Source organism: Mercenaria mercenaria, chromosome 3 (genome assembly GCF_021730395.1).
Source record: "Mercenaria mercenaria strain notata chromosome 3, MADL_Memer_1, whole genome shotgun sequence".
In the NCBI taxonomy this organism is placed as follows: Eukaryota; Metazoa; Mollusca; class Bivalvia; order Venerida; family Veneridae; genus Mercenaria; species Mercenaria mercenaria.
The window spans coordinates 95,647,870-95,656,928 of record NC_069363.1 but is presented as its reverse complement, the minus strand read 5'-3'; positions in this window follow the sequence as shown (position 1 = coordinate 95,656,928).

Below are 9,059 nucleotides of genomic sequence, written 5' to 3'. Positions count from 1 at the left end.
CAGCAAGTGAATGCGGAGGAAACTATAGTCGTAAAAAAGGTGTGTCTATGTCAAAGGGCGCATAATTCTGAAATCGCTCATGTGCATTTAGAGCAGCACATGTACATCATCATTTCATTTTGATCACATTTCGCGCCACAAACTCAGTTGTACCATATTTTTCCAAGTCCAAAGACGCTTCATTTTAAAATACTCTGAATGACGCTGAAAAATTCACACAAATCTACGCCATGATGATCACGGGTATGAAATTTTATTGAAACCCAACTGAAACTGTGTGGAAGTATAGCTAGTGCAACAAAATCCCATGTGCTGATAATGCCAGTGTCAACTTTTGGTGAGTCAAATGGCCAGTAACTCTTAATGCTTGATCCGAGCCTTAAAAATATGTAACGCACATTTACACCTCAAATAGACAGTGTTGGGAATCCGTGCAAGGTGTCTATCAATGCTTGAAACAGATCGGTTGTCCGATCGCAAGGCCTTAAGACCATACCAAAACGATATTAAAAAGCAGCACATGGTGTGCTGAAGAAATGGTAATTGGAGAAAGGCGATTTGAAACTGGTAACAGAGTATTTTCTTCGACTAAAGCATGTACAGAGGGTACCTCATTATTTGTTCTGTTAGCCCCGAAACCGAGTTTAGGGTTGTTAGTAGACCTGCAATAGCGGACAAAAACTATTATTTTGGTATTTTTGTTTTATTCTTACAATATGTACTTACATATCACCACGCTCTGCATATATATATCAGGTATAACTAATTCTTTATCAACTGATTCTGGGAAATACTGATATATACATTTATGTTGAAACGATACATTTCACTTTGTCATAAACGTTGATAGAATGCCCCTGAGTGCTTTTGATATCTATTTATATGTAGGCCGGTGTGAAACTAGTTCAACAATAGCTGAACTAGTTCAAATTTACTGAGACTATTTACATTTGAGAGCCCTAATGGTTTGAAACATTATTATTTCACAACTGTAGTCTGTGTATGTTAGTAAGCAATAAAATAGGGTTTTTACAACAGTAGCTCGATCTGGGATGCTGTATTCGGTTCGAGTGGATTTTTGCCAGATCGGATCTCACAAGGCGCGCAAGCGTCGAGTGTGATCCGACCTTGCAAAATCCACGAGAGCCGCATACAAAATCCCAGATCTAGCTATATACTGTTATAATGACCCTTGTATTATATACCTCTACCTTTTGTTTTGCTGTTTTGTTATTGAACGAAATCTTCAATGTTTATCGATATTAAAATGGAACTAATTGAAGTTTTTATGTGCGCCATTTATAGAGCTGTGTCAGGTCATGTATATTAATGAAAGTAGTCCGGCAGCATATAATACGGAAGGTACAATACGGAATTTTAAAGGTACAATACGGATTTTTTTCTGCATGTTCATATTTAATCGTGAAATAAAAGCCAAAGAGTTATATTGTTTACTAAAATGTACAGCTGCGAAATAATGATTCAAACCTTTAGTATTTAAAACTCTGAGAGACAATTTTAGTATAATGCACATAATCATTTGATTAGGAGCTGATATGATAACTGTTCCTAGAGTGTCGTTGATGTCGTCTGCCACTGTCCTCAGAAATGGACGCAGGAGAAATTGTCGATGTACTGCGCAGATGAAATTTATTTCTGCACATTAAAAGAGAAACAATCTCCTTTCGAAATTTTGAACCACTTACAACATACAACACGAAGTTAATGGACGCGTTAAGGTAACCAAACGTGTGGGTGACTGCTTCCCAGAACCACAACTTTTCTACGCCAGTTAAATAGCTTTTGATATCTGAACAGGCCATTTTGTTCAAATCGGCAGCTATGTAGGGATAATACACAAGATATATTGCCAAAGGTGTCTGTGAAATGAAGAAAATAGTATTTAAAAGTATCAAAATGATCATTAGCGTCCTTGCGTGATGTCCGTGTCGATGACGACTGCGTGACTTTCTTCCTTTTCCGGTTTCATCTTCCATCCATTTTTGACGCATGCGCATTTTTCGTAGTCCTCGAATGACGAGAGTATTACCAATGACAATAAAGAGAAAAGGTGTTGCAAAGCCGAAGATAAAGTGTACCCAAAACCAGTTGTAAATATAAAACTTGGAGTACTCCTCATAAATTGGCATGCATCTGCCAATCCCTTTGTACAAATCTGACGAAGAAATTCCGAAACCGTAAATTATGTGCGAATCCATTGCAAACACTGCCATTACAATTCCAATGGTTACAAAAACAGCTATCCGTTGCGTACAGCGGCGTTTCACTTTGTATGGCCAAATCACACTTACAACTCTTTCAACAGTCACTGCTACCAGTATCCAAGCAGACATATGAAAACTTGAGTAAGTGAGATACATATATATCTTACAGCCTATGTTGCTTTCAGTGCCTAATGCCACTCCAAAAACGCTAAATACAAAACGTTTCAATGGAGCATTGAACAGGAACAACGTGTCTGTGAACGCCAGTGACAGGAGATATACGGCAGTTGACGACAACTTCCGGAAGTTACGGAAAATCACTAAAGCTGTCAATACATTACCCACAGTTCCAAGCAAAATCAGACACGGCGGTACAGTTTTCCATATCCATTCAGTGGCTTGTGTATATGGGCCACTTTTAGGTAGAGGTAGCGAGTACGAACATCCAGGCCAGCCCCAAGGTGCATGTGGCGGAGGGTCGCTGCTGAACATATTTCGTGAACTTCCGTTTATTCCAGCATACAGAATTTCAGACGTATTCATCTTCCTAAAATTTGGTCAATATAACTGTATCAATTACAATTGCAAAGACACTCTAAGTTTCACATTGAAATCTACTAGTATATCCGAGTGCTTTATTAGATACTGCAGCAAAACTCCCAGGTTGCATACCAAGACAAACAATTGTAGTTTTTTGTTTACTAATTGATTATATAGCAGATACAATTCTAATTTAGGCATTAATTTGATGTTTTATTGTTCGCATTTTTGCAGAAATAAATGGTGCTATATCCTCAGTTAAAAACATTATAATAGTTCGACAGAAACCGATGACTCTTGTGTAGACACAATATGTTACAACCGTCGTGTCATTAAAGCAATTTCTCCAAACAAATGAAAACTATTGCAATGTAGCCCACATTAAAAGTGGATAAAACAAATAAATGTAACTCAGCCTCTTTAGAAAATATCGATATTACAAAATACTGAAAAAAAACGTTTCCAGTGACGACAGGACTGCAAGAAGAATACAAAAAAATTCATGTCAGACAAAGCCATAATTAGCACCAGATAATCGTAAATTTTAACGGATGCATGATGAAATTAAACTCTGATTTGTTGACTGCCATATATATGAAATTTGTGCAAAAGATTAGTATTTTGTCAAACATCTAAACTTTACCTAGCTATATCTTCATTCAGTTACTATTTTCCCGTTTATGCATGAGACAACTGCTTTCATAGCAATTTAGCAATATGTTACAGACAGCCCTCGTGAATCTTGCTTTATAAATCATTTTGCAACATTTGACATTGTCAACAACATATTTTGATTGCGCATGAAAAAGCGCCCGCAAGGTCAGCAACGAGAGTAAAACCATATCAAATATAAAAGAGTAAAAATGGAACCTTTTGAAGCATTGAGCACAGAATGCTGTAGCCATATAACAAAAGGCAGCCCATCTGCATGCTAAATACGTGTATTGCAGAAAACAGGGGTACGTGAAGCATCCAACAAGGTCATGTTTTATTTTCATTATATGTAAACGATATATAAACGTGGGAGAGTGAATGTGTAGGGGTAAGAATGGGTTAGATATGGGCTAGCAACACCACCATATTTCAAATCAGCTACATCACTTGTAAAACGGTATAGACAAAAAGCAAGTTGACAATGAGAAGACCATTTTTACAATGTCAATATGTCAATGAAAATATGTTTAAAAAAATCTTTAAAAATAAAAAGTTATATTTAGATAGATTTTTTTTTCGGCAAACAGCTTTAACAAATTATTTTCTTAATTGTATATGTACAATGTATTAAAAGGCAACAGTAATGCGTTTTTCAGAAATAAGATGATTTTGAAATGATCGTAAAATTCCGGAAATATGTAACTCAAGTTCGCCGTTATACGGAATCAAAACTGGGACATTAGTAAATTTAACGATTTTCACTGTAATTCTTTGTCATTAAGGTTTTTATCAGTTTTGTTTTTACAAAAGCGTTTGTCAATACTTGTTACATTGTTATAGTGCTACTTTTTGATAAACATCAACATCTGTTAATTAGATAAGTCATACTAATTGCTGCATCATATTTCGTATTTTCAGTAACAGCTGGTACAAATAGGTTCGCACGCTGCCATGTCATCCATAAATTGTCGTTAAAAATTATCTATTAACTTAGCATTGCCTGGTGAACTTGGTACCAAAACAATCATTTATCAACTTAACATCGGTGCAGTCAAGACCAAAACAAATATTTATCAACTTAGCGTAGGTGTAGTCAAGAACAAAACAAGTATTTATCAACTTAGCACCGATGTGCCCAACGATGTAGTCAAGAACAAAACATTTTTTATCAATTTAGCGCTGAAAGCAAGAAAAAAAAAACAATTATTAATCAATTTAACATCGGTGTAATAAAAAACAAAACAATTATTTATCAATTTAACATTTATGTACTCATCACCAAAACAATTTTTTCTCAACTAAGCGTCGTTGTAGTCAACAACAAAATAATTACAATAACTGTATACATCATTTTCAAATACATATATACAGTAGGCATAAAGAAATGCATATGCAAATTTTTACACCTCGCCTTTATTCTGATAGTTCCTAATCCTTTTATCTCTCAGTTGGACGTAGTAGTTTTAGTTCATCTGTCTGTTTTTTCTGTTCCTCACACGTGTCCAGACCGACAGTAGCATCCTGAACATTTTTAATGTACAATATAAATTATATTTCATTTAAATAGAGATGGCAAATTTATAGGGTTGGAAGTTGGTGTATTACTTTAACGAAGCAAGTGTGTTTATCATTTTGTTTGGCTTTTTGTCACAGTTATATTACTAAAGTATGTTTCATTCCATAGGTTTACCTCAACTTCGGTGTCATCTGACAAAACTACAACACTTATCGGTACTGATAATTCAGAAACGAGGTAAACGTAATAGGTGGAATAGACTTTGATAGAACATCGGTGCTTATATATTTTTCAATATTTGAAAAACTGTCATAAGAAGATTTCCTTATATATTGAAATTTATGAAATAGGCATCATAAAGTGAGGAGACACTAGTGACGAGGCATCTGTTCATTTGACTGTCACTCATGAAGTTCGTACTTATGGGATCCTGTTTGGACCGTGTCGTATGTTGTCCGTCGCGCTTTGACAACGCGACACGACACACAACAATGCGATGCGGCATCACGACAATGCGACACGACACACGACAATAATATCATAATGTCGTGTCACATTGTCACCTTTCAAAAGCGCGATATTTCGAATTGTCACGTCGCATTGTCGTGATTAGTGTCATGTCGCATTGTCGCGATGTCATATCGCATTTCCGTGCGTCGACTGCACGGGACGTCCGAGAACGTGACACGACACGCGACAACACAACGCAAAGCTCGACAATGTGAAGCGATATTGCGCAATGTTGTCTTGAAATGCCGTGCATCGTGACTGTGCCGGAACCGCAACACGTGATAATGCGAAATGACACACGACAACGCAACACGACAAACGAAACCCATATTGCAAAAGTCACAGAGACCTGCAGTTAAAACAAAACTAATTTGTTGCAATATTTCTGTGCAAAATAAAAAATGTAATAAAACATTTGTAGAGTGTTATCTTTATAGATAAAAAACAGATTCTTGTATATATTTCAGGCCAGTTAAAAGATTTGTCTGGGAAATGTATCTCGCATTTTAATTGGAACTTTGGTTTAACATTTTGAATTATTCGCCTTTTTTGTTTCTTTATTTGTGTTAGTTTATTGTTTAAAAGGTATGACTCAGTGTTTTTTTTCTAGAATTTATACATATTTATTTTGTCGGAGGTATGTTGTTTTTTTAACTTTACTTTCTTTTCCATTCTTTTGGGATTAATGAGATAAGTCTATGATAGTTTAAGAACTCGTTATTAGGAATGTTGTATTCTATCTGTAATTGGTTGAAAGTTTTGAAATCATTTGTGCCCATATTATAAATGTCTTGAATACGTTTTATGTTTTTACTTTTCCATAGCGTGAACAAAAGTGGAGAGTTATTCTTCTTTAGATATGAATTTTTCCAAACAATTTGTTCTAATATATTTTGAGGAATTTCAGTAAAATTTATTTTACTCCGGGCAACTAATATATCATTTATAAATTTCTTTTAAAGAATGAATTTTAATATGTCTTTTGTATTTATACTGCATTTGAATAGAGATATTCCTCCTAAATGCTGCAAGTGCTTCTTTATTATTTCTTTCCACAGTCCATCATTTGAATTGCTTAATATTCAGCTTGATTTTAACGAGTTTAAAAATATTGGTACGTCAATTATATTCAAGCCCCTGTTTTCAAATTCTTGTATTATTAAATCCCTTTTAACTTGATCCCTTTTTGAGTTCCATATGAATTCATAACAACTTTAAGTAATTCGTTTTATTATTTCATCCGAAGGATTAGGTAGAACAGAAAACAGAAAGGTCAGCTTTGGAAGAATTATTTCCTAAAATGTTGCAGACATCTGCGAATGAAAATGAACCTGTAAGGGGTGTCTATTAGAGGATTAATTCGTTTGGCACTGACTCCTAAAAGTTTGCGAATGTTCCTTAAAACGTTGCAGACCAGTAACAGTTAACGTTATCTATGGGAAAATGAAATAGTTTGGCACGACCTCCTAAAGGTTTGCGAATTTTCCTTTATATATCACAGACCAGGGCAAATAAACTGGAGCCTGCTGGTGTTGTCAACAGTAGAAGGAACTTGTTTGACAACACCTCCTGAAAGTGTGCGAGTGTTCCTGCAGGCGTCGCAGACCATTGCCAACGGATTCTTACCTTTTTGTGATGGATACGGGAGGAAGAACTCCATCGGCACTGCCTCCCGAAAGTCTGCGATTGTTCCTGAAAGTGTCGCAGAACAGTGCAAATGGATTGGAACCTGTTTTGGATGTCTTTATCAGGAAGAACTCATTTCATATCGCCTCCTGAAAGTCTGCGAGTGTTCCTGCAAGTGTCGCAGACCAGAGCACTGTGAAGAAATTGCTGTTCATTAGTTTGTAATCTAATTTAATGTGTAATATAACATTGAATACAGCATTGAACATGAGTTCCACGTGCACGTGTGACAGCGTTTACGCTTTAAAAATTGCAAAATAAAGCGCAATATTGCATCAGATTTAGTGAATAATAATAAATGAATAACAGACTTGTTGCATTAAAGTCGCAAGAATGAAATAATTCCTAATATGTGTGAGAAGTTTAAAAGTTCTTGAGAGCACATATATCTGAGAAATAATGTGAAGAAAAAAAATCGAAACAAAATGTTAAGTCAGTACTTTCATGCAAGAAGAACTATAATTCAAAAATGATTTTGGTGTTTGTTTATGTTTCAGTAACAGGTTTTCCGAAGGCTCAGACAGTTGAATTTCCTCTAATGACTGTCATCTCTCTTTTAATTCAACGAAACTCTAAACGCCCCTCTATATATTTTTGCAATATCTTCTATGCCATAAATAGTGCATTTATGAAATTCATCACGTTTAGAACAATTTGTAGTCACAAATATATTGAAATAGTACAGTGTCAGAGATCGGGGTTCGGGCAATACTGGTCAACTTCATCGGAGTGACTGAATACTGTTCCAGGCTGCGCCATATCAAAGACTTATCAAAGTATCGAAGTTCAAAATTATATAACCCAAAACAAAAAAATCCAATAAACACCATCAAAACCGTGTTCCAATTTTACATGCAAATGAGCTAATGGATAGCTAATTAACAAAAAATGTGTCATTTAACAACACGCTAATGGAGCGCACAATAGATCGCTCAATGGAACGCATAATAGATCGTATAATGGAACGCATAATGGATCGTATAATGGATCGCTTAATGGAACGCATATATAACAGATCGCTTAATAGATCACTCAATGGAATGCGTTTCATCAAACTGATAAATTCCTAACTACAAGCTGTATTTAATTGAAACCTGACGCATTCAGTTTTGGCAAATCGTTTATGTGACTGGGTATATATATAGCCTGGATTTGCAGAGATATGCAGTAACTGTTGAAAAGGTTTTTCTGTTAAAATTATTCAAATATTAATTTGTTAAATAATTTATATAGCAATCATTCAACATTTTCATGATCATTTGGGTGCAGTTTTATACAAATCATGTAATAAATCATGCAGCTAACAGAAATTCCATCTTAAATTTTGTGAAATATGGATAGACAAAGAGAAACATATATTTATTAACTAGTTTCAATATAAGAAAGTAATATACAGGTCATTTGAATCTGCATCTCAAAAACTATTGTGTTATGCATTTGATAAATCTTTGAATTCTAACATACAATGAAATCTATAAAGAATCACAAAGTTAACATGCATTTATTTATACTGAATTGTAAGTACATGTATTAAGAAAATACTTTTAGTTGTAAATCATAGAAATTAAATGAAATAACAACCACCATTTTCTCTTCAGTAAATCCATATGTCCAACCCCTACACTTACAACCTACAAAATGCACTAATTTCTGTCCCTCTATACTATACCTTAGATGAGATTACATAACATAGCCATAGCAAATAGAAGATCTGCTGTTACAGTACATTTGATGGATTAAAACCATATTTTTCCTGATAAAAGAGGAGAAAGCCTTCTGAATGGCTCTGTAAAGTTAAAATTTCGCTTCAAAATCGCGATCCATTTAATGGAACACGTTCCGTTAGCGATCCATTGCAACCATTTCTTGATTGTTTCAATGGATCACTAATGGAACGCACTAACAAACACCAAAAAAGCGGTTTTGAT